The sequence below is a fragment of the Polypterus senegalus genome, chromosome 4 (genome assembly GCF_016835505.1).
Source record: "Polypterus senegalus isolate Bchr_013 chromosome 4, ASM1683550v1, whole genome shotgun sequence".
NCBI lineage: Eukaryota > Metazoa > Chordata > Cladistia > Polypteriformes > Polypteridae > Polypterus > Polypterus senegalus.
In genome coordinates, this window is record NC_053157.1 from 230,639,266 (window position 1) to 230,660,953 (window position 21,688).

Genomic DNA, 21,688 nt, shown 5'->3' on the forward strand with positions numbered 1-21,688 from the left:
CGTCTTCCCCCCAGCACTTCCTGGTGTTGCGGAAGTGCCGGGCTCCCGGGATAAACAGGCATTGGGGCGCCGCCTGGCGGTATATATATATATATATACACTGCTCACAAAAATTAAAGGAACACTTTAAAGAAACACATTAGATACCTCAGATCTCAATATGAAGTTGGATATCTATACAAATAACGACAGGGCAATGTCTTAGGAACAAAAGGAAGCCAAGTCTTTTAATGGAAATAAAAGTTTTCTGCCTACAGAGGGCTCAATTGTGTAGACACCCTAAAATCAGAGTGAAATGAAGATGTGGCAGGCTAGTCCATTTTTCAAAAACTTAATTTCTGCTACTCAAAATGCTTTTCAGTATCTTGTGTGGCCCCCACGAGCTTGTATGCATGCTTGACAACGTCGGGGCATGCTCCTAATGAGACGACGGATGGTGTCTTGTGGCATTTCCTCCCAGATCTGTATGAGGGCATCCCTGAGCTGTTGTACAATCTGAGGAGCAACCTGGCGGCGCCTAATGGACCGAAACATAATGTCCCACAGATGTTCTATTGGGTTTAAGTCAGGGGATCGTGAAGGCCATTCAATTGTTATCCTCCAGGTACTGCCTGCATACTCTTGCCACATGAGGCCGGGCATTGTCGTGCATTAGGAGGAAACCAGGACCTACTGCACCAGCGTAGGGTCTGACAATGGGTCCAAGGATTTTATCCTGATACCTAATGGCAGTCAAGATGCCGTTGTCTAGCCTGTAGAGGTCTGTGAGTCGCTCCATGGATATGCCTCCAAGATCATCACTGACCCACCACCAAACCAGTCATGCTAAACGATGTTACAGGCAGCATAATATTCTCCACGGCTTCTCCTGACCCTTTCACGTCTTTCACATATACTCAGGGTGAACCTGCTCTCATCTGTGAAAAGCACAGGACGCCAGTGGTGGACCTGCCAATTCTGGTATTCTATGGCAAATGCCAATTGAGCTCCCCGGTGCTGTGCAGTGAGCACAGGGCGCAGTAGACATTTGGGCCCTCAGGCAACCCTCATGAAGTCTGTTTCTGATTGTTTGGTCAGAGACATTCACACCAGTGGCCTACTGGAGATCATTTTGTAGGGCTCTGGCAGTGCTCATCCTGTTCCTCCTTGCCCAAATGAGCAGATACTGGTCCTGCTGATGGGTTATGGACTTTCTATGGCCCTCTCCAGCTCTCCTAGAGTAACTACTTGTCTCCTAGAATCTCCTCCATGCCCTTGAGACTGTGCAGGGAGACATAGCAAACCTTCTGGCAATGACACGTATTGATGTGCCATCCTGGAGAAGTTGGACTACCTGTACAACCTCTGTAGGGTCCAGGTATCACCTCGTGCTACCAGTAGTGACACTGACTGTTGCCAAATGCAAAACTAGTGAAGAAACAGTCAGAAAAGATGAGGAGGGAAAAATGTCAGTGGCCTCCACCTGTTAAACCATTCCTGTTTTGGGGGTCATCTCATTGTTGTCTCATATATGCGTGTGTGTGTATGTGTGTATGTCTGTGTCTATATATATTACAGCAACACTCATATCAGTGACAAAATAATTACATTAACAATCATCTTACGTTTTTTTTAAATGTTTCCTTTTCTTTTTCATAACTTCTTTAACATACTACTTCTCCGCTGCGAAGCGCGGGTATTCTGCTAGTTAAAAAAATAAAATTAACTTACCTGAAGTGTTTACACAATTAACTTCCACCATGGGGTCTTCACCTGCCCTCACTAACCACCAGTCAGCTCTCTGGGTGATGTGGGAAACTCTCACTCCTGGTGGGTGTGGTGTTATGGGTCCACAGCTCGCTCAGCAAAGGCCGTTTAAATAAATAATCACCGTGCTCGTGGCGGTTTAGTGAGGGGGCATGGTGGCTGTAGGATGATCTTGGGGCAATCTGCGGCGTGGGCGTTTCTCACCTAGTGCACAGGTGATTGACTGCCCACATCAGTGATTGTTCCTGGGATTAATGGAGAAGGGTCCGGCTGCAGGTCGCAGACTTGGCCTTCCACGCCTCCTGCCTTGCACAGTCCACCCCATGACTGCCCACAGTCCGTAGAAGGAGAAGGAGAAGAGCTGCTGTACAGTTTTTCCAATTCGAAAAAGAAAAGGAGCTGAAAACGTTTTCCGACACGGAATAATGGCACAACAGAAGCAGGTATGGACTCACAGAATAAAAAGCTCAGTATATTTAAAGAAACTTTAGATCCATTAAACAAAACTAATGAGATGTACGATTATATACTGTATAGCGAATCCAAGTGTTCTCTGTTTATCGTCATTACTGACATATCCTATTTTTAAGCATATCGTTTTACTTATTTTTTACCTCTTATATTATTTCTTTTTAATATTTGCCATATTATTTCATCTATATTAACTTTTTCACTTATTTATGAGATGTTATGTACAGAACCTGCAATGTTAGTTTACAATATGAAATGTATTTATGTTTATCGTCGTCATTAACGTGTGTTAAATATCTTATTTAACTTGATTTTTCTGTAGTTAAGTTAGCTATTTATAAAAGCACGTTAGTGCTTTCTGCCAAATTAGTATTACATATTATTTTTGTCTTGATTTCCACAGTCACATTTCTCCATAAAGTCAGAGAATATAAAACCAACTTTGATTACATTGATTAAATATACAAATGAATCCAAGTGCCCTCTTTGTAAAAAGCAAAGAGACCGCAGCATCCTGCTGCCTGCCTTCTGAGTCATGAAGACCACATTGTCAAGTATGCAGGTAGTGTACTGTATGTATGCCTGGAGTGTGTGCTTGCAAACAATACTGACGTTTAGATTTCTGAACTGGGACGTTTTTAAAAACAGGTTAAAAAGCTGAGCATTTTCTGTTGTTTGGCAGGTTTTACTATTTACAGATGTAACAGATGTAATTTAATATTTTTCTTTGGTTCATTTTTTTTTTACCCCTTGTATTAGGGCCTCCCCACTGTGTGCTTGGTGTGTGTGTGTGTGTGCGCGCCCTGCCATGTGCTGGCACCCTGCCCGGGGTTTGTTTCCTGCACTGCACCCTGTGTTGGCTGGGATTGGCTCCAGCAGACCCCCATGACCCTGTAGTTAGGATATAGCGGGCTGGATAATAGATGGATGGATGTATTAGGGCCTTCCAAGTGAGATGAATAGCCATGACTGTGGAATTCCCATGTTGATGGTGTGACCATTTCATATTGTAGCTATCTTTTTGTAAATGTCTGTATTTAATGTTGTGTCCAGGTTTCCAAAGGACCATTTTGTGGTGTCTCTGTATTTCATCCGCGAGGCCCCCTTCAGTTTTAATGAGTTGTGTCTCAACTTTAGTCCTCTCTTGTTTCATTGTAGTATTTGTACAGGGAGGATTATATCTGGTTGCTGGTTCCCATTTTTGTCACCTTCTACAATTTGTGTTGGATATTTGTGTTATGTTTAATTTATTTTATTTAATTAATTTATTTATTTTTATTACTCTTTCTAGACTCCAACTGGCTCAAAATGCGGCTGCAAGGCTTCTAACTGGAAGTAGCAGAATCCAACACATTTCACCAATTTTAAAAACCCTACACTGGCTGCCGGTTAGATTGAGAATCGATTTTAAGATTCTCCTCCTAACCTATAAGGCACTAAACGGTCTAGCCCCCGCCTATTTGAGTGTCTTGCTCAATTGTCACAATCCCCCTCGTGTTCTTAGATCCGCAGATCAGCTGCTCCTAACTGTTCCCAAGGCACATTTTAAAGCTCGTGGTGAGAGGGCTTTCTCCGTCTGTGCACCCAGGCTCTGGAACTCCCTGCCCTTAGTGGTTAGGCAAGCCGCTTCAGTCGCCACATTCAAATCTCGCCTAAAAACGCACTTCTTCACATTGGCTTTTAATTCTTAACCTGTTTCATTTTCCACTTGCCTTTTGCTATTTTCTCTATTTTATTTGGTCCCCTGACCTGTTTTTAGTATCTCTGTTTTAATTCTCTCTTAATGTTTGTTTTTAATATTTTGCTTTTAGTCCTGCTTGTTGTAACTGTACAGCGCTTCGGTCAGTTGTAATGCTGTGTTTTTAAGCGCTCAACAAATAAATATGGTATGGTATGGTATATATATATATAATTTCAGCATACTGTCCATAGTGGTTTTGAAGTTCCAGAAACACCTACCTCTCAAAATCCAGATATTTTAAATGTATGTTTATAATGGTTTGCATAAATATTTTTGTAACATTAAACTCCTTTTAATAATGTGACTCTGCTCAGTTCTCTTTAGAATGACATGCCAGCTTTGAATGTTGGTGTAGAATGTTACTTGAGAACTCCAGCCCCAAGGGGTAAAAGAAATTTAAATTTCCTTTAGTAACTTTTATTCACTTCTGCGGTAATGTGACAAATACACTTAGCCATATTGTAAATCAAAGACAAATAGTCCAAATGTTTACCATTATAAACTTAGTGCTTCTTTTTGAAATCACTGAAGTAACTGCTCACATCGGACTGAGCGAGCAAACGCCTTTCTAAATGAAGGCCAAGAACAAAAGAAAAAATTAGAAGGTACAGAAATAATGGACAGCCAGGACAGGGTCATTTATTGTGCTTATTCTTGTGGTTCTTTTTTAACATTTCCTTAGGTAAATATTATTTTCTCTGTTTTCAGGTTTAGACTTTATTGAGCCATTAATGAGAAGAGTAAAGACTTGGCACTACATCTGAGATGAAAAGAAAATGCTATTCTTTTCCATAGCACTGCGTTCTGCAGGTTTCAGATCTTTACTTTTAGAAGAAATGTCAGCCACCCTTCTCCAACATCCAGCACAGGCCACCGATGAACAGGTACAGACACCTCACTTTATAAACTTCCATAAGAAAGATGAATTACATTTTGTTGATGCTGGCTTACAATGCCTATGGTATAGTGAATAAAATGTATAAAAAGACATCATGCTTGTCTCAGATGCCGACTGTTAATCGTTAAACAGTAGGAGTCAAAGCCCAGAAGACTAAAAGCCTGTTTTACATCTTCTGACAAACTGGAGTGCTGGTACAACTCTTAAAGGCCTTAAAACACTTGAACTGCATTGTGTGCTGTGTGTGTTAATAAAAGTGTATGGTAAGAATTATTGAAGACTTGTAGAATCTTAATGTTAATAATGTATAACAAATTAAATATACTGTTCATTTTTTTTTTTAACTTTCCTTACGTTCCTTGTAAATGTGGAGGAAAAGGCTATAAGCTTTATGATGACCATGTAAAGAATATTCTTTCTTTCTTTTCTTTTCTTTTTTTTTTAAATGTGGAGACAGTCGAGGAGCAGTGGAACAGGTTTCAAAATGTTTTACATGTAATGCAGGACAGATACATACCTAAATTTGGAATTAATAGGAAACTAAAAAAAACTCCACGATGGATTAATAAAGATTTAAAAAAGAAGTTGCAAAGGAAGAAACTGCTGTATAAGGCATATAAGACTAGATAGATAGATAGATAGTAATGACTGCAAAGAGAATCATAGAGCGTATGAGAACATGAGGGCAACCATTAAGAAGGATATCAGAGAGGATAAAAGACAGTTGGAGAGGAATATAGCAGATAAGGCGAAAGAAGACCCCAAGAGATTCTTTCAGTATTTTAGTAGTACAGGTAATTAAATACATCAATCAAAGATATATAAATATATACACCCTCTCGTCCACCGGGGTAAACACCAATGCACAGGCTCCGAGTCGGGGGGCAATAAGTATGCCCACACCTGCTCGGCGCCTCTCACCGGGGCAACTCCTGAGTGTTAGAGAGTCCAGCCCCTCTCAAGGAGATTGGTTCCAGAGTCCAAGCTGTGCATCGAGGTGAGTTCGACTATATCTAGCCGGAACCTCTCGACCTCACGCACTAGCTCAGGCTCCTTCCCCTTCAGAGAGGTGACATTCCACGTCCCAAGAGTCAGTTTCTGTAGCCAAGGATCAGACCGCTTAGGTCCCCGCCTTCGGCCACCACCCAACTCACACTTCACCTGACCTCCTTGGCCCCTCACATAGGTGGTGAGCCCATGAGAAGGAGGACCCACGTTACCTCTTCGGGCTGTGCCTGGCCGAGCCCCATGGGTGCAGGCCCGGCCACCAGGCGCTCGTCATTGAGCCCCACCTCCAGGCCTGGCTCCAGAGGGGGGCCCCGGTGACCCGCGTCTGGGCAAGGGAAAACGTTGTCTGGAGTTTTTGCTCATCATTGGAGGTTTGTTTGTTGAACCGGTCTTTGTCTCATCCCTCACCTAGGACCAGTTTGCCTTGGGTGACTCTACCAGGGCCATAAAGCCCTGGACAACATAGCTCCTAAGATCATTGGGACACGCAAACCCCTCCACTACGATAAGGTGACGGTTCAAGGAGGGGTATACCTCACAGGTGGCGCAGTTGTAGTGCTGCTGCTTTGCAGTAAGAAGACTGTGGGTTCGCTTCCTGGTTCCTCCCTGTGTGGATAGTGCTTTAAGTACTGAGAAAAGTGCTATATATCATATAAATGAAAACAGAAATCATTGTAGCTCATATGCAGTACACAAATGCACAGGTTACTCACGGCATCCTTCTGGAACTTTCGTTGCGCTCCACTTAAAACATTTGCGATGAAACACTGGAATCTTAGAACCGCCGGTATCTTCGTCTTGATGTGGGATAACTCACGTCCCCTTTAACTCATTTCTTTTAGCTAGCAAATTCCAGCAAGGCAGGAATCCCACGTTTTGTACTTCTGACGCTTTTTTCCCCAAAGCTGAATTCCCAAACATGGCGCTTCAGCTCTAGTCTCCAGGTCAAAGGAATACAAAGTCCTCCTCATTAAGCGGGTTCAACGGATCGACAGCAGTGGCGGTCTGAGGAACAGAGGACTGGAGAGTGAGCCGCTAGGTTGGCCGGGGCTCAGTCTTTTAATATGTTCTAAACCTCATGCGTGAAGCAAGTCAAACGGTAAGCCTGCATCTGATTCCGCAAAGGGGACGGGTAAGAGTGCGTTTGTTTCTCATTGAGATACTCTTTAAGTGGGAGTTTCTGAAGGGCAGCTGTGTTTCTTTGCCATAGTTTTACTGTTAAACAGAGTGGCGAAACTGGTCACAATATCTGCCATACAATACCTGTGAAACAGTATAAAGGGTGCAAGACATGTTTCACTCTAATTGGAGCTCATCAGGCGTACGCATCGTTGCTTCGCCTTGCGGGGTTCAAACCCTGGACCTCAGAAAGAGCCTCAGACGTTGCTCCTCGGCAGCAGGTTGACTTCTTAACTGGGTGAAAGATTGGATTATCACATCCGTAAGTCTGATCACAGTCTGATTATTTGGGTGGTTTGCCGACTGACTGACCAACCAAGGAGTTAATTAGCAGAAAAAACACTGGTCACTAATGAAGAAAAGGTGTTAGAATGAAAACCGCAGCCACTGCGGTCCTCCAGGACCAGAGTTTGACATCTGTGGTCTAAATAAATGCAGGTTCCTTCTGGAAATGCAGGTCTTTTGGGAACCAAAATTGGTTCCCCTCTGGCATCACTCTGAAGACCCGCTCTGGCACCTTTAGTCTTAAGAATGTGCTGGACACTATAAAGATGAGCTCATGGCAATGGTGGGACAGTTCACACTTTTACCTGAAATTACAGGTCAATGGCACCTCCTCATGCTGATGCTAACAGGGACAAATGGGACTTATCAAGAACATGAACTAGTATTGGATCCTGAAGGGAGATATGTGATGGTCATGGGAGACTTATCTAACTGTAAAATGATTTTGATAAATGTTTATGGACCTAATGTTGATGATAAGGAATTTATATAAAATTTATTTGCATCCATTCCCAATCTGAACACTTATAAACTTATAATGGCTGGGGACTTTAATTGTGTTTTAAATCCACTTTTAGATAAGACTTCCTCCACAGGGGGAACGGCAACTAACACCGCAAAGATAATTACAAAGTTTATAACTGATCACAACTTATCAGATCCCTGGAGGTTTTTAAACCCAAATTCAAGAACATATTCTTTCTACTCACCAGTACATCATTGCTACTCAAGGATTGATTACTTCTTTATAGATAATAACTTCTTGCCTAAGATTAAATCTTGTAAATACGATGCTATTGTTATTTCAGACCATGCTCCGATGATCTTGGAGCTGAAATTACTAAGCCCCATACACTCGCCCCGCAGATGGCGCCTCAACCCGCTTCTATTAGCTGACGAGAATTGTACTGAATTTATATCCAAACAAATCGAATTCTTTCTAGAGACAAATACATCCCCTGAGATCTCTGCAGGAATACTCTGGGAAACTCTTAAGGCCTTCTTAAGAGGACAGATTATCTCATATCTTTCCCACAGAAATAAATCCGAAGCGAAGAAAGTAGCAGAGATAAAAAGCGAAATTACTAAAATAGATGAAGAACATGCCAGACTACCAAGCGAGACTCTACATAAGAGGAGGCAGGCTCTACATTCAGAATTAAACCTCTTGACAACTAAAGAAACTGAACAACTAATTTACAAATCCAGACATCATTATTATGAACATGGAGAGAAAGCTAATAAGCTTTTAGCGCAACAAATTCACAAGCAAGATGTACGCAACGCAATCTCGTAATCACTAACACGAACGGAGATAAAATCATCGAACACAAAAATATAATGTACACTTTTAGAGACTACTATAAATCCCTATATACTACTGAGTTTAAAGAAGACAATATACAATCTAATGCATTTCTGGATACATTACAGATACCACAAATTGACGCTTTTAGTGTGGAGGAACTCGATAAACCTCTGTCATTATCAGAATTACTGGATGCTATAAAGTCACTCCAAGGTGGAAAAGCAGCAGGCCCTGACGGCTACCCTGCAGAGTTTTACAAGAAATTCTCCGCTCAGCTAGCTCCCCTCCTATTAGCAACATTTACAGAAGCCAGAGATAACCAATCTCTTCCACAAACCTTTCGCCAAGCACTAATCACTGTCTTTCCAAAACAAAATAAGGACTTATTACAATGTGCATCATACAGACCAATTTCACTTCTGAATAACGACGTTAAAATACTCTCTAAAATCATAGCTAGAAGGATGGAGAAAGTGCTCCCTCAGTAATATCACAAGACCAAACTGGATTTATTAGGGGCCGACACTTATCTTCAAATCTTCGACGCCTGTTTAATGTAATATACTCACCAACTAAATCAAACACCCCAGAAATATTATTATCATTGGATGCAGAAAAGCATTCGACATGATTGAATGGAAATACCTTTTACTATTTTGGAGAAGTTTGGGTTTGGCCCAACATTTGTGCATGGATTAAATTACTGTATACTAACCCAGAAGCTTCAGTTTGCATCAATAACATTTGCTCAGACTACTTTAAACTAGAACGTGGCACAAGACAAGGATGCCCTTTGTCACCACTGCTGTTTGCAATTGCCATTGAACCACTGGCAATACATTGTCGAAATACTGATCAGATAAAGGGGATTAGCAGAGAAGGACTGGAACAGAAAATCTCATTATATGCAGATGACATGGTACTGTATATATCGGACCCAGAAAATTCTGTGCCTGCAGTCTTAGCAGCACTCACAGAATTTCAAAAGCTCTCTGGTCTCAGAATTAATCTGAATAAAAGTGTACTCTTTCCGGTGAATTCTCAAGCATATAATATTAGATTAGACACCCTACCTTTTATCATTGCAGAACAGTTTAAATACCTCGGGGTAAACATCACAAGTAAACATAAAGCTCTATATCAACAAAATTTCGTCGTCTGCATGGAAAAAATTAAACAAGACTTGCATAGATGGTCAACCCTTCATCTCACACTAGCTGGAAGAATTAACACTGTTAAGATGAATATTCTTCCTAAGCTCCTTTTTATTTCAAAACATACCAATATACATTAATAAATCGTTCTTTAAGCAATTAGATTCAACAATAACCTCATTTATTTGGAATTCTAAACATCCACGCATCAAAAGAGCAACCCTACAAAGACAAAAGGCAGAAGGTGGCATGGCTCTACCTAACTTCCAGTTTTATTACTGGGCGGCAAATATACAGTCGATAAGAACCTGGACACAAATAGAAGAACATACACAGGCATGGACCGCAATAGAAGTAAAATCCTGCAGTACTTCTTTGTATTCCTGCTCTGTGCTCCAATAAACACACGCTATCGGCAATACACTAATAACCCAATTGTGCTCCACTCACTTAGAATCTGGAACCAATGTAGAAAGCATTTTAAGACGGAGAAGCTTCTTTCTGTGGCACCCTGCAAAAGAACCACCTCTTTCAACCCTCACAAACATATGCAGTTTTTAATATCTGGAAAAAATTTGGAATTAACTTGCTTAGAGATCTTTATATAGACAACGTCTTTGCATCCTATGAACAATTACATTCCAAATTTAACATTCCAGCTACAAATTTCTTTCACTATCTTCAAATCAGGAACTTTGTTAAACAGAACCTTCCAGATTTTCCTCATCTTGCACCCTCATCCACGCTGGAAAAATATTGCTCAATTTCAAGGAGTTAGACTCCATCTCTACAATATATAAAATCATTTTACAATCCCTTCCTTTCAAAGATCCAAGAGGACACTGGGAAAATGATCTCTCAATTAATATATCAGAAAAGGAGTGGAAAGTAGCAATGCAGAGAATTCACTCGAGCTCCATATGCGCAAAGCATACAATTATACAACTCAAAATTATATATCGAGCACATCTGTCTCGACTAAAATGTTTCCAGGGCATCATCCAACCTGCGAACGTTGCAACCAAGCCCCAGCCTCACTGGGTCACATGTTCTGGGCCTGCACCAAATTAACATTATTCTTGACAAAAATTTTTAATTACCTCTCAGACAGCCTTGGACTCACAATCCCTCCTAACCCATTAACAGCTGTGTTTGGGGTTCTTCCAGAGGGCTTAAAGTGGAGAAAGACAAACAAATTGTGATTGCATTCACTACACTGTTGGCACGCAGACTTATTCTGATAAACTGGAAGAACCCAAACTCTCCTCTTTTAAGTCAGTGGGAAACTGATGTGTTATATTATTTAAAATTGGAAAAAATCAAATACTCAGTTAGAGGATCTGTACAGACTTTTTTCAAAACATGGCAGGATCTAATCAGTAATATTTTAAAATAAGTTTATAAAGCACAGAGAATTTATTAATTTAGGTATTTTTACAAGCCTTAAATTTTACACAGTTTGGCTTGCTCTCTCTCTCAGGGTGGGGATCGATCTGTTCTTAACATAATTCTTTTTTTTTGTAAAACTTGATTGCTATGTATTGATTGTAATAAAATTATAAAATAAAAATTAAAAAAAAAAAAGAACATGAACTAGTGAATTTAACCCTATAACGCCATATGTATCATATTAGATACAGGTATTTCTAAGGCCTGTTTCTTAGTAACAGGATTGCCATTTTCCTCAAAAACCAGTAGTATACAATAATATACATGTTTTCTCCCACTGGTGGATGATCTATGCATCACAGGTGGCAAACACAACTTTTTCTTCAAGATTTCAAGATGGCTGCAGGCAAGGTGGAAGTTAGCTTCGTTTTCAAGTGATAAGATGCCCTAATTTTAAAACAGTTACAGTAAGTGAAATGAAAAAAAATGTGATTATATTTCAAAATAAGTCTTTACTAGGTTGAAAAAGCTCATAACAACTTAATTTTTCATTAAATATTTAATAGAAAAATTGTCGGGAAAAGGTATGAATCAAATATGATACAATGGATATGTCAATGTATTTCATGGGTCAGTGCATCAGTTGTTGTTTTAGTGCATTTCTTGATTAACTCATTGAAGGCTGAATATTCTTTCCAAAAAACATAGTTTCTGAAAAGCAATGGTTTCACAAAAAAATCAATATAAAATGTCTGTTGCTGCATGCTGCGGCTGCCACTTTACCAAGAATGAGCGGCAGGCTGTGTTTGCGTCACGGTCGCAGTGCATTGCAGTCTGGTTTCTACCTCTTATCATTGTTAAGTGGCAGTTCTCCTGGCGAACATGGCTGTAGGCGTATCAGGTACATGAACCCGTTCAGCACCATGATTATCTGGGGACCAGTCAGCTGACGCTGGAACCTCACATTCGTTTTCGATCACTTGTATCAAAATCGGAGTCCGGCAAGTTCAGAGATAATAGGCAAAACGTCATCCGTGGGGTATTTTGCTTTACGTATTCGCTTTGATCTCTCGCCATTATGTCAGTGCCATTTTTACTCTTGTCTGTGCCTTACTACTCGGAAATCTCGATCAACCCTATGAAGCTAACTTTCCTTCTAGTAACGAGAGTCCAACTAAAACATAAAGGTTGGTTTTGTCACAGTTTACAGTTGATTACCATCATACAAAAGTCAACATCAGCCCTGAAAGAGTTAAATTAGTATTATATGTAGAGTAATTCAAACTGCACTAAATATATTGTTCAATTTAAGCTTGAATATTTCTTTCAATATATTTTTTGATTATAATTTTATGTTTGTCAGTTGTAAATCGTCAGTATATAATTTGAAAATAAACAATGTATTGTTTGTATGATTTGGATTTGAATATTTAGATGGCAAAGAAGTACAGTGTAGAAGACATCTTAAATATGATGACTGATGGAAATTCAAGCGACATAGAACAGTTAGGGGAGGAAGATGATGATGGTAGTGATGAGGAATGGCCTCCTAAGGGAATGTCTGCTACAGAGGGATCAGACAGTAGTGGTGAAGAAGATGAACCTGTAGATGAATCAGACACACCAGTAACACAAAAACAGAGCACAACAAAGCAGTCAGCAAAGGGCAAAGTAAAAAAGAAAGAGTACAAATGGAGAAAAGTGCCATTTAAAAGTGCAAGTGTTGATTTTGATAGACATGTTGAGGATATCTCTACAGAAAGGTCAGAATGGACACCATACGTACATGTATTTCAAGCAGTTTGTTACTGATGAAATGATTCAGGATATTGAACAAACTAACTTGTACAGTGTACAGAAACTGGGAACATCAGTAAACACAACACCCAAAGAAATTGAACAGGTTCTTGGTATGTACATGCACATGGGTTGGTACAGATGCCCAATGTAAGAGCCTATTGGGAGATGGAGACAAGGTACCCCACAGTGTGTGATGTTATCCTGAAACTGACCTCAACCCTTCCAGCAGGACAAAATCACAAGGTTTTTGCTGATAACTATTTTACATCAGTACCTCCGGTGGATCACCTGAAAGAACGAGGACTCTACTTTTGGGAACAGTTTGAATGAACAGGGTAAAGAACTGCAGTATGATGGAAAAAAATTATGTAAAGAAAAAAGGAAGAGGGTCATGGGATTTCAGAGTGAATCAGGAAAACATTATCATTGTGAGATGGTGTGACAACAAGGCTGTGAATCTGCACTCCTCATTTGTTAGAGCTGAACCAGTGACAAATGTGAAATGCTGGGATCGAAAATCCAAAAGGTATATAATGGTCCCAAGACCCGTTATTGTGGAGACATACAACAAATTTATGGGTGGTGTTGACCTTCTTGACATGTTGTCTGCTCTTTACAAATTCTCCTTTAGATCCAGAAGATGGTATCTGTACATTTGGTGGCACACTGTCACGGTGGCAGTAATAAATGCATGGAATCTTTACAAGAGAGACCGGAAAGAACTGGAACCTAGGAAGAAACCAATGCCATTGCGAAGATTTCAATCTTCTGTTGGGACTTCTCTCACAATTGCAGGAAAAGGCAAGATCCGGTATGGCAGACCACTGTCCTCTCCAGAACACGAGAAAATACCCCACGTAAAAGACGAGCTGTTTGCTGTACCCCCTGATGTGACAAAGGATGGCACTGAGCATTTACCAACTTGGAAAACAAGACAGAGGTGCAAGCACTGCCCAGGAAGTCACTTCTCACATGTTCATTGTGAGAAATGCAAAGTCAACCTTTGTCTAAACAAAGACAGAAACTGTTTTTTGGCATTTCACGATACATAAACACATTGCCAAATATACTAAACCTGTTGTAAAAAAAAAAGTTGTTAAATGTTGTAAAATGTTGTAAAACATATTTGTGTGTGATAAGGTTTTTCTAAAGGCACACAGTTTTTGGTTGACTTGAAACGCCTGGTGTTTGTGATACAAAAAAAAAAAACAAACATATTCCTAGGTCATATTTGAAAATTTTTTTTTGAACTCTCAAAAGGATCCAATAAACAGTTCAAACCTGAAAAAACAGAATTTTCTGACTATTCATTCATATAGCAGGCTTTGTAGGGTTAACTAAAATATTGTATGAGCTGCTCAGAAAAGACAGCCATTTTTATACATGGTCCCACTGTTTTTAGGGGCTCAAAAGTATCTGGACAAAGTAATACCATCATAAATATAATTTTTGGTTGAAAATCCTTTCCAGTCAAAAAATCCCGTGTGTCCAGCCTACTGATGTTTTGCCAGGCCTTTACTGCCCGCTGTCTTCAGGTGCTGCTTGTTTGTTTGACTTTCTGCCATCAGTTTTGTCTTCAGCAAGTGAACTGCATGTCCAGTTGGGTTGAGGTCAGTTGACTGACTTGGCCATTGATGAATAATCCACTTCTTTGTGTTGAAAAGCACTTGGTTTTTGAGCTGTTTAAAAAAGACAGACATTTTTATACATGGTTCCCCTTTTTCAGGGACTCAAAAATATTTGAAGAAACTAACCTAATCATAAATATAACAAGTAATTTTCATAATTTGGATGAAAGTCCTTTGCAGTCAATGACTGCCTGAAGTCTGAACCCACAGCCATCTCCAAGTGTTGTGTTTCCCCCCTTCTGATGCTTTGCCAAGTCTTTACTGCCCGCTGTCTTCAGGTGCTGCTTGTTTGTTGGACTTTCTGCCATCAGTTTTGTCTTCAGTAAGTGAACTGCATGTCCAGTTGGGTTGAGCTCAGTTTTATTGACTTGGCCATTGATGTATATAACACTTCTTTTTGTTGAAAAGCACTTGGTTTGCTGTCCCAGTATGTTTTGTCTCCTTGTCTATCTGTACTGTGAAGTATCATCCTGTCAGTTTTTTAACAGTTGTCTGAATCTGAGCCATCAGTTTAGCGCCCTCTACACTTCATAACTCATCCTGCCACTTTTTATTACTGTCAATGTGCCGGGCCAGCATGGAGGGACATCACTATGTGTGCCACTACTTCAGTGCTTGGGGTGCTAACTCATGTTCCCATTATAGGGCCAGACAGAACACAGCATCTCCTCACCTTCTTAGACATCCTCTACAAAGACCTCATCCCTGATGATGAGTGAGGTCTGATTCGAGATGATTTACCAAAGTATCAGTTAATTTGGGATAATGTGAGTTTCCATCACTCAAGCACCATCAGTAAATTGTTTGCAGGCCACTACAGGATGCTGATGGAATTCCTCCCACCCTCTCCTCCATTTCAGTCAAGTGTAACTTTGTGCTGTTGGAGTTGATATGTGCCATCCATACACAAAAGTGCAGTGCAGCCTTTCAGCCTTGAACATCTCCAGTCATTGACATCAAAACCTCAGCCACAGTCCAAATCAGGAAATCCTCCCAGAGTGCATTGTGATACTGACGACATGGCTAAGCATTTTAATAAAGACACAAGGACTTGTCATTCTAATGGCACTGACATGTTCATTGACATAAATATTGACTTTTGAGAGGTAAACTCTTAAAATTTATATTCATTATATACTCGATAGTGAAGAGTATGAATACTATTTTATCATCTATCATCAAAATTAAGAAAATGATTTCCATTGTGACTAATGGTGAAATATGGCAACTCAGAGTGGAAAGCAGAAATAACTGATTAATGAATTCCTCAAAGCCAAAAACTTTAGGTTGTGAAGATATCAAAATTATTATAGGGTTTTTTTTTATATTAGTTTTTATTTCTATATTTTTTCTGACCTTACTTGGAAATTCAGTTTAGTTTTAGTTTTCCTCCAGCATGTCTTTTTAGTTTTAATTTGGTTTGTATTTCACAAAGACATTTCTATTTTATTTTTATATCTATTAGTTTTAGTTTTAGTAATTATGGCATGGAGTTTAGCTTTGTGTCACAATTAGACAGAACTGTACACTTAATGGATTTGTAAATAAGAGCAATGTTAGTGGAAGCTTACTACACTTCATTGTTTAATATTTGGTTTTGTTTTTTTCTGTGAAGAACAAGCATAATCAAAACTAGACACTGAATATGAACAATTTTACACTAGTTTATAATTTTTTAAATATTTTCAAAGTTATTTCTGCTGACTGATGACACATTTCATCTTTTCCTTTTATTGCCCCGGATTAGCCAATTTGTAATGAAATTTAGGAGAATTTTAAAGTTTGAGGGTTTTTTACTCAAAATGTCTACAGCACACAACCACAACATATTCTGCTCCAAGTCAATGTGCTTATAATGAATGCCTTCAATATTTCATTCAAAAATCTCCCATACAGGGCTTTTTTTCTACCAGCCATATTGATCTCTGATTCCACCACAGGCACATACAATTTAAAGACAGACTTTTGCCACCTGCATGCCTTAAAAAATTTTAAAAATTGGAGAACAGAATCGACTGTCGGCTGACAGGTGTAATCATGAAAATCATGGGGGCTTAGGAAGAACAGGACTCTTTGGTTTGAATCAGTGTGCAGACCACACAAAGCTATATTGAGAAAAACAAAGAAAAACAAGCATGTCGTGTGAAGGTTAAGGGCAGTGAGACTGGAATAGCCAATGTATAAGAACAGTAAACGTGTAATGAGCAGAATAAGAGCAGGGAATAGGAGTGAGGACAGCAACCAAAAGACACAGACACCATCTGAGATTAAGAACAATATGTACATTATCTACACCTGTTTATGCAGAGCAGAATCGCAGGAAATCTGGAGCCTACCCCAGCAGGTTTAAATGCAAGGCAGGAAAATCCCTGGTATGCAATATGTATGATATGGCTGATGTTTGGAACAAAAAGAATAGGATATTTCATCAATCGTTTTTGAGAAAAAGAGAAACAATGAAAAAAGAGGGAACAAGATTTTAAAATATAAGTCTGCTACTGGATTATTTTCAGAATATCAGATATTTTGAGATGTGAATATGAACTATAAAAGATTAATACATTAATACATATCGAATAAATACAAAAACACATTAGTATGTTTAGTTTTTCATCACTTGGCAGACTCTCTTCGCTTAACTACCTGTAGTTCAGTAGAGACGTAACCACCTTAGGAATTTTACAAAGTTTGTATTGCTTCGTTGTTAAATAACATTCTTAAAGCAAAAGTAATTTGTCAGTAAGAGTACACTGATCTTGTATGATGATGTAGTCAGTCTCTCAGTCAGTGTCATTTTATTTTCAAAAATTGGTAGTGGTCTCCCCTAGACTTTCTCATATACTCAGATATGGGGATGGATATTTGAGGAGTAAACCGCAAGACAATGATAATTGTTTTACATTATGTACACTAAAGAACCAACAACAAATCAAATCAAATTAATAATATATTAAACAATCATTGTAAAAGTAAAGTTGAATAAATCGGACTCTACAGCTGCATGAATAAAATAAAAAATCGAGTATGTGTTCTGGTAAAATACCACTTCCGGTTGATGGATTTGGCCCAAAAGTTAATACAGATCCACAACTTTGGCGTAACAACCACATGCCAAATTTCATCCATCTACCTCATTGTGTTTTTGAGTTATTGTGTTTACACACACATAGACACACAGAGACGTAATTCCAAAAAATGGTATTGTATTTTCTGACTCAGTGAGGTCTAAAGCGTCAAGATTCAGCAAAATCTCAAGGTCATATTTTTTCATGATTACTTTCTCCATTTTACGAAAGCTCTGAACCACACAGTGACAAAAATGATACTATATATACTTTATACTTTTACTATAAATTAGTGCAGTGGTTAGCACTGCTGCTTCACGGATCCAACAATATGAGCTTGAATGCACAGCCTGCTTTTATAAACTTGTCAATATCAATTTCTGTGGAATGTAACTGTGTGAGGAAAACATCAAACTGTTCAGCGATATGCCCTGTTTCCAGAAAATGATGTTCAGTAGCTCATATTAATTTCAGTTTAAATTCAAAACATATATATTTATGTACACCTTTATCGTCTGCCTCAACATTTCAAACAACGCACATATTTTCACACGTTGTCTTTAGCAAACTATTTCTAGAATCGCTTAAATTCCTTCAACTGCACTTCAGTCACAGAGATCTCTTTGACAAACTGCACAACGTACTGAAAACTATTTAGACAGTCTTTAAACTTAAAACACAAGTTTTATTATTATTATTATTATTATTATTATTATTATTATTATTATTATTATTATTATTATTATTATTATTAGTCATTCAGTCAGTCATTTTCCAACCCGCTATATCCTAACACAGGGTCACGGGGGTCTGCTTGAGTCAATCCCAGCCAGCACAGGGCACAAGGCAGGAAACAAACCCCAGGCAGGGCTCCAGACCACCACAGGGTACACACACACGCACACACACACACACATACACACACACACACCAAGGTCACACTAAGGACAATTTAGAATCGCCAATAAGCCTAACCTTAGACCGTACAAGTCTGAGCCTTCATTTCCTGTTGCTGGGCAGCAGTGCTAACCACTGCACCACCATACCACCATTCCTTAAGTTACCTTATGACTCATGTAAAGCATTTAAAACAGTATCCATATAATATATATGCTCCTTCACATTTTAGAACCTATTTGATAAGTCAGCTGGCACACACACACACACACACACTACTGTTATCTGTGCTCAATACGCATTCTTCACTTTCCAAAAGCATCACAGTGGACACAACATAACACACACACACACATGCACACAAACGCACACACACACTCACACACACACTCACACACACACACACATACCAGCAGCACTTTATTCTTAGAAGAAATTGACTCCTTTGCATGTTGTAATTATCAAAAGAACATTTTTCCTTGAGACTTGATCAGGTTCTGGTGTTTTGCATGTTTATAATCATTTTAATAAGCAGAGTGGAGAATTCTTCATTATGTAAAATATTATACATATTCAAAACTGATGTTTTAACCCAAAGTAACCCAGAGCACTGGAGCTATAGAGCAGGTATTGTGAACTTTGTGTGCGCAGTATAGTCAATGTGTGACTGAACAGGTTTCTGACATTTATTAACCCTTTATGCTTTAAGATGAATGCTATGTTGCCCTAAAATTATTCTTCCTCATGAATGAAGAGTGTTATTCAGTCCCGTCACTGAAGAGGTATGAACAGCCACATTACAGTTTTTGCCCGTTGCTTGAACACATTTTGCAAAACTTCGCTCATTGTGCCAAAACTCTAAACACAAGTAAACATGACACAACACTGGGAAATATACCATTCACATCTGTGCCAAATTGAAACTCTACTCCCAAAACCTAAACTCTGCTATCAAAACCTAACATTCCTTTGTCAAAATTAACTCTGTTGACAAAATGACACATACTTGCATCATATGCAAACACTATCAGACCAGGCAGAACACACTAGTCTACTTTATATAAAACACTGCAGTCTTTGATTTTCATTGTTTATTCAGAAGGCATATTATCAGGAGACACATTTTCAAACAACCAAAAAAACAAATAGGCCTACTCAATATTGTACATTACAGCACTGTACATTGCAGTACCATTAATTCAGATAAAGCTAAAAAAAATAATAATACAGTAATAGAAAAAACACTATACTGTAAACACAAAAGATCATGACAATTGTGCATACGTGGGCTCATGGATCCCGCCGTCTGTTGGGGTCTGGCCACAGGACCTCATCGACATTGCAAGCAATGTCTTCTTTCGCTAGGCACCGGGGAAAATATCCTCTTGCATGTCGAAACCATCCATGGATTGCTGTCACCTGAATGTCGCCGCAGGCCTGTTCCATTGCCTGCAGAAGAGGCATGCGGGCATGTGGTTGGCGGTCATATACATGCCATCTCCAAGTCGAAAAGAATTCCTCTATAGGGTTTGAAAATGGTGAGTAAGGGGGCAAGTATACCACTTCAAATTGATTGTGGTTGGAGAACCAGGCCTGGACCAGAGCAGCCCGATGGAAACTGACATTATCCCATATCACCACAAACCTGGGCTGATCTAGTCTGTTCTGTACAACTATATTATGGAGAGCATCTAGAAATGTGAGTATATGTTGGCTATTGTATGGACCTAGTTTTGCATGATGATGCAGAAGCCCTCTTAAGCTTATGGCGGCACACAATGTGATATTTCCCCCGAGCTGCCCTAGGACGTGCACAATTGCCCTTTGGCCAATTATATTACAACCCCGTCGTCTTGTTTTGCTCAGGTCGAATCCAGCTTCATCAAGGAAAATGAGTTCATGAGGCTGTGCAGCTCCATCCATGGCCAAGATTCTCTGTAAAAAAAGAGAACATATTACTGTACTACAGTGCTACACATACAGAACCCTCACCCCAGCACACAGGTACCTGTGTAGCTCTCAGAATGGATCCATGTGGTACTGATATGGTACATATTCAGTTGCTACTGGATTTCACCAATACTGTATTGTAAATGTAAAGGACAGTTACACTTACCCGTACATATTCAGCTCAAAGTCCTTTGACCCTGTCACTGTTCCTCTCAAATGGGACTCTGTAGAGCTGCTTCATGGTGATGCTGTGTTTTCCCAAGATGCGTCTGATGGTGGTGATGCTCACATGGTTTATGTTGTTGAACACTTGCCTGTCTGCAAGTATTTTTTTTCGTAGCTGGTGGAGACGGATGGCATTGTCTGCCCTCACTAGGTCCACAACGGCAAGTTCCTGCTGTTGTGTGAACAGGCGTTGGCGTCCTCCCCCAGAAGGTCTTCGAGTCATTCTAGAGAAATACAACCACATATTGTCATCGGTTTGCTTATTTTTCTTACAGTACTTTACTGTGTATACTGTATCATCCACTGTACAACACTGTACTTCAATATAAGTAATCATGGTATGTTTCACAAAAACTACCACTTTGGCTGCAAAAGGAGCATTAGCACCCTGCAATACCCTGTACACTTGATATGGTAATGTGATATACTGTAGAACAGTGCTATAAAAACCATCTGAGTAGAGTAGAAGGTAGAGAGGTGAAGACATACCTGTTTTCTAGTCGGAATGTTCTTATTACAGATGCCACTGTGAAGCGGCTTAGATGTGGGTGGACTCTCTGCCCAGCTTTCCTCATAGTCAGGCCATGGTTGATGACATGGTCCACCAAAGTTGCTCTAATATCCTCAGAAATATGGGTCCGTGCATGGCCTCTTCAACCTCCTCCTCCTCCTCCTCCTCCTCCTCCTGTTCCTCTTCCTCTTGCTCTCCCTCCATCCATGCTTGCAAAGTTCTTGAAATGGCTGAACTGAGGGCTTTTTGTAGTTGGCTAATTAGTGTTCAGTTTTGCAAGTAAGTGCCTTCAGGTGTGTATTTGAGTGGTTGCAATTACCCGATGTGTTTTGTATTTTGGATACATGTGTTTTCCAAATGGCACCCTGAGATTTCATTTTTGAACGAAGTGTCTTATGTATGAAATAGAGTGTAGTATGCAGGATCATGTGT

At 39.6% G+C, this 21,688-nt stretch overlaps 1 long non-coding RNA gene across 1 annotated transcript; it reads right to left on the reverse strand.

Moving 5' to 3' along the window:
* Positions 1-20,386: 20,386 nt before the first annotated feature.
* Positions 20,387-21,423, reverse strand: LOC120528683. Its single transcript, XR_005633585.1, has 3 exons — positions 21,235-21,423; positions 20,687-20,969; positions 20,387-20,505 (listed from the first exon to the last, which is right to left on the reverse strand). It is a non-coding gene; the product is annotated as an uncharacterized LOC120528683 (long non-coding RNA).
* Between the last annotated feature and the right edge of the window lie 265 nt (positions 21,424-21,688).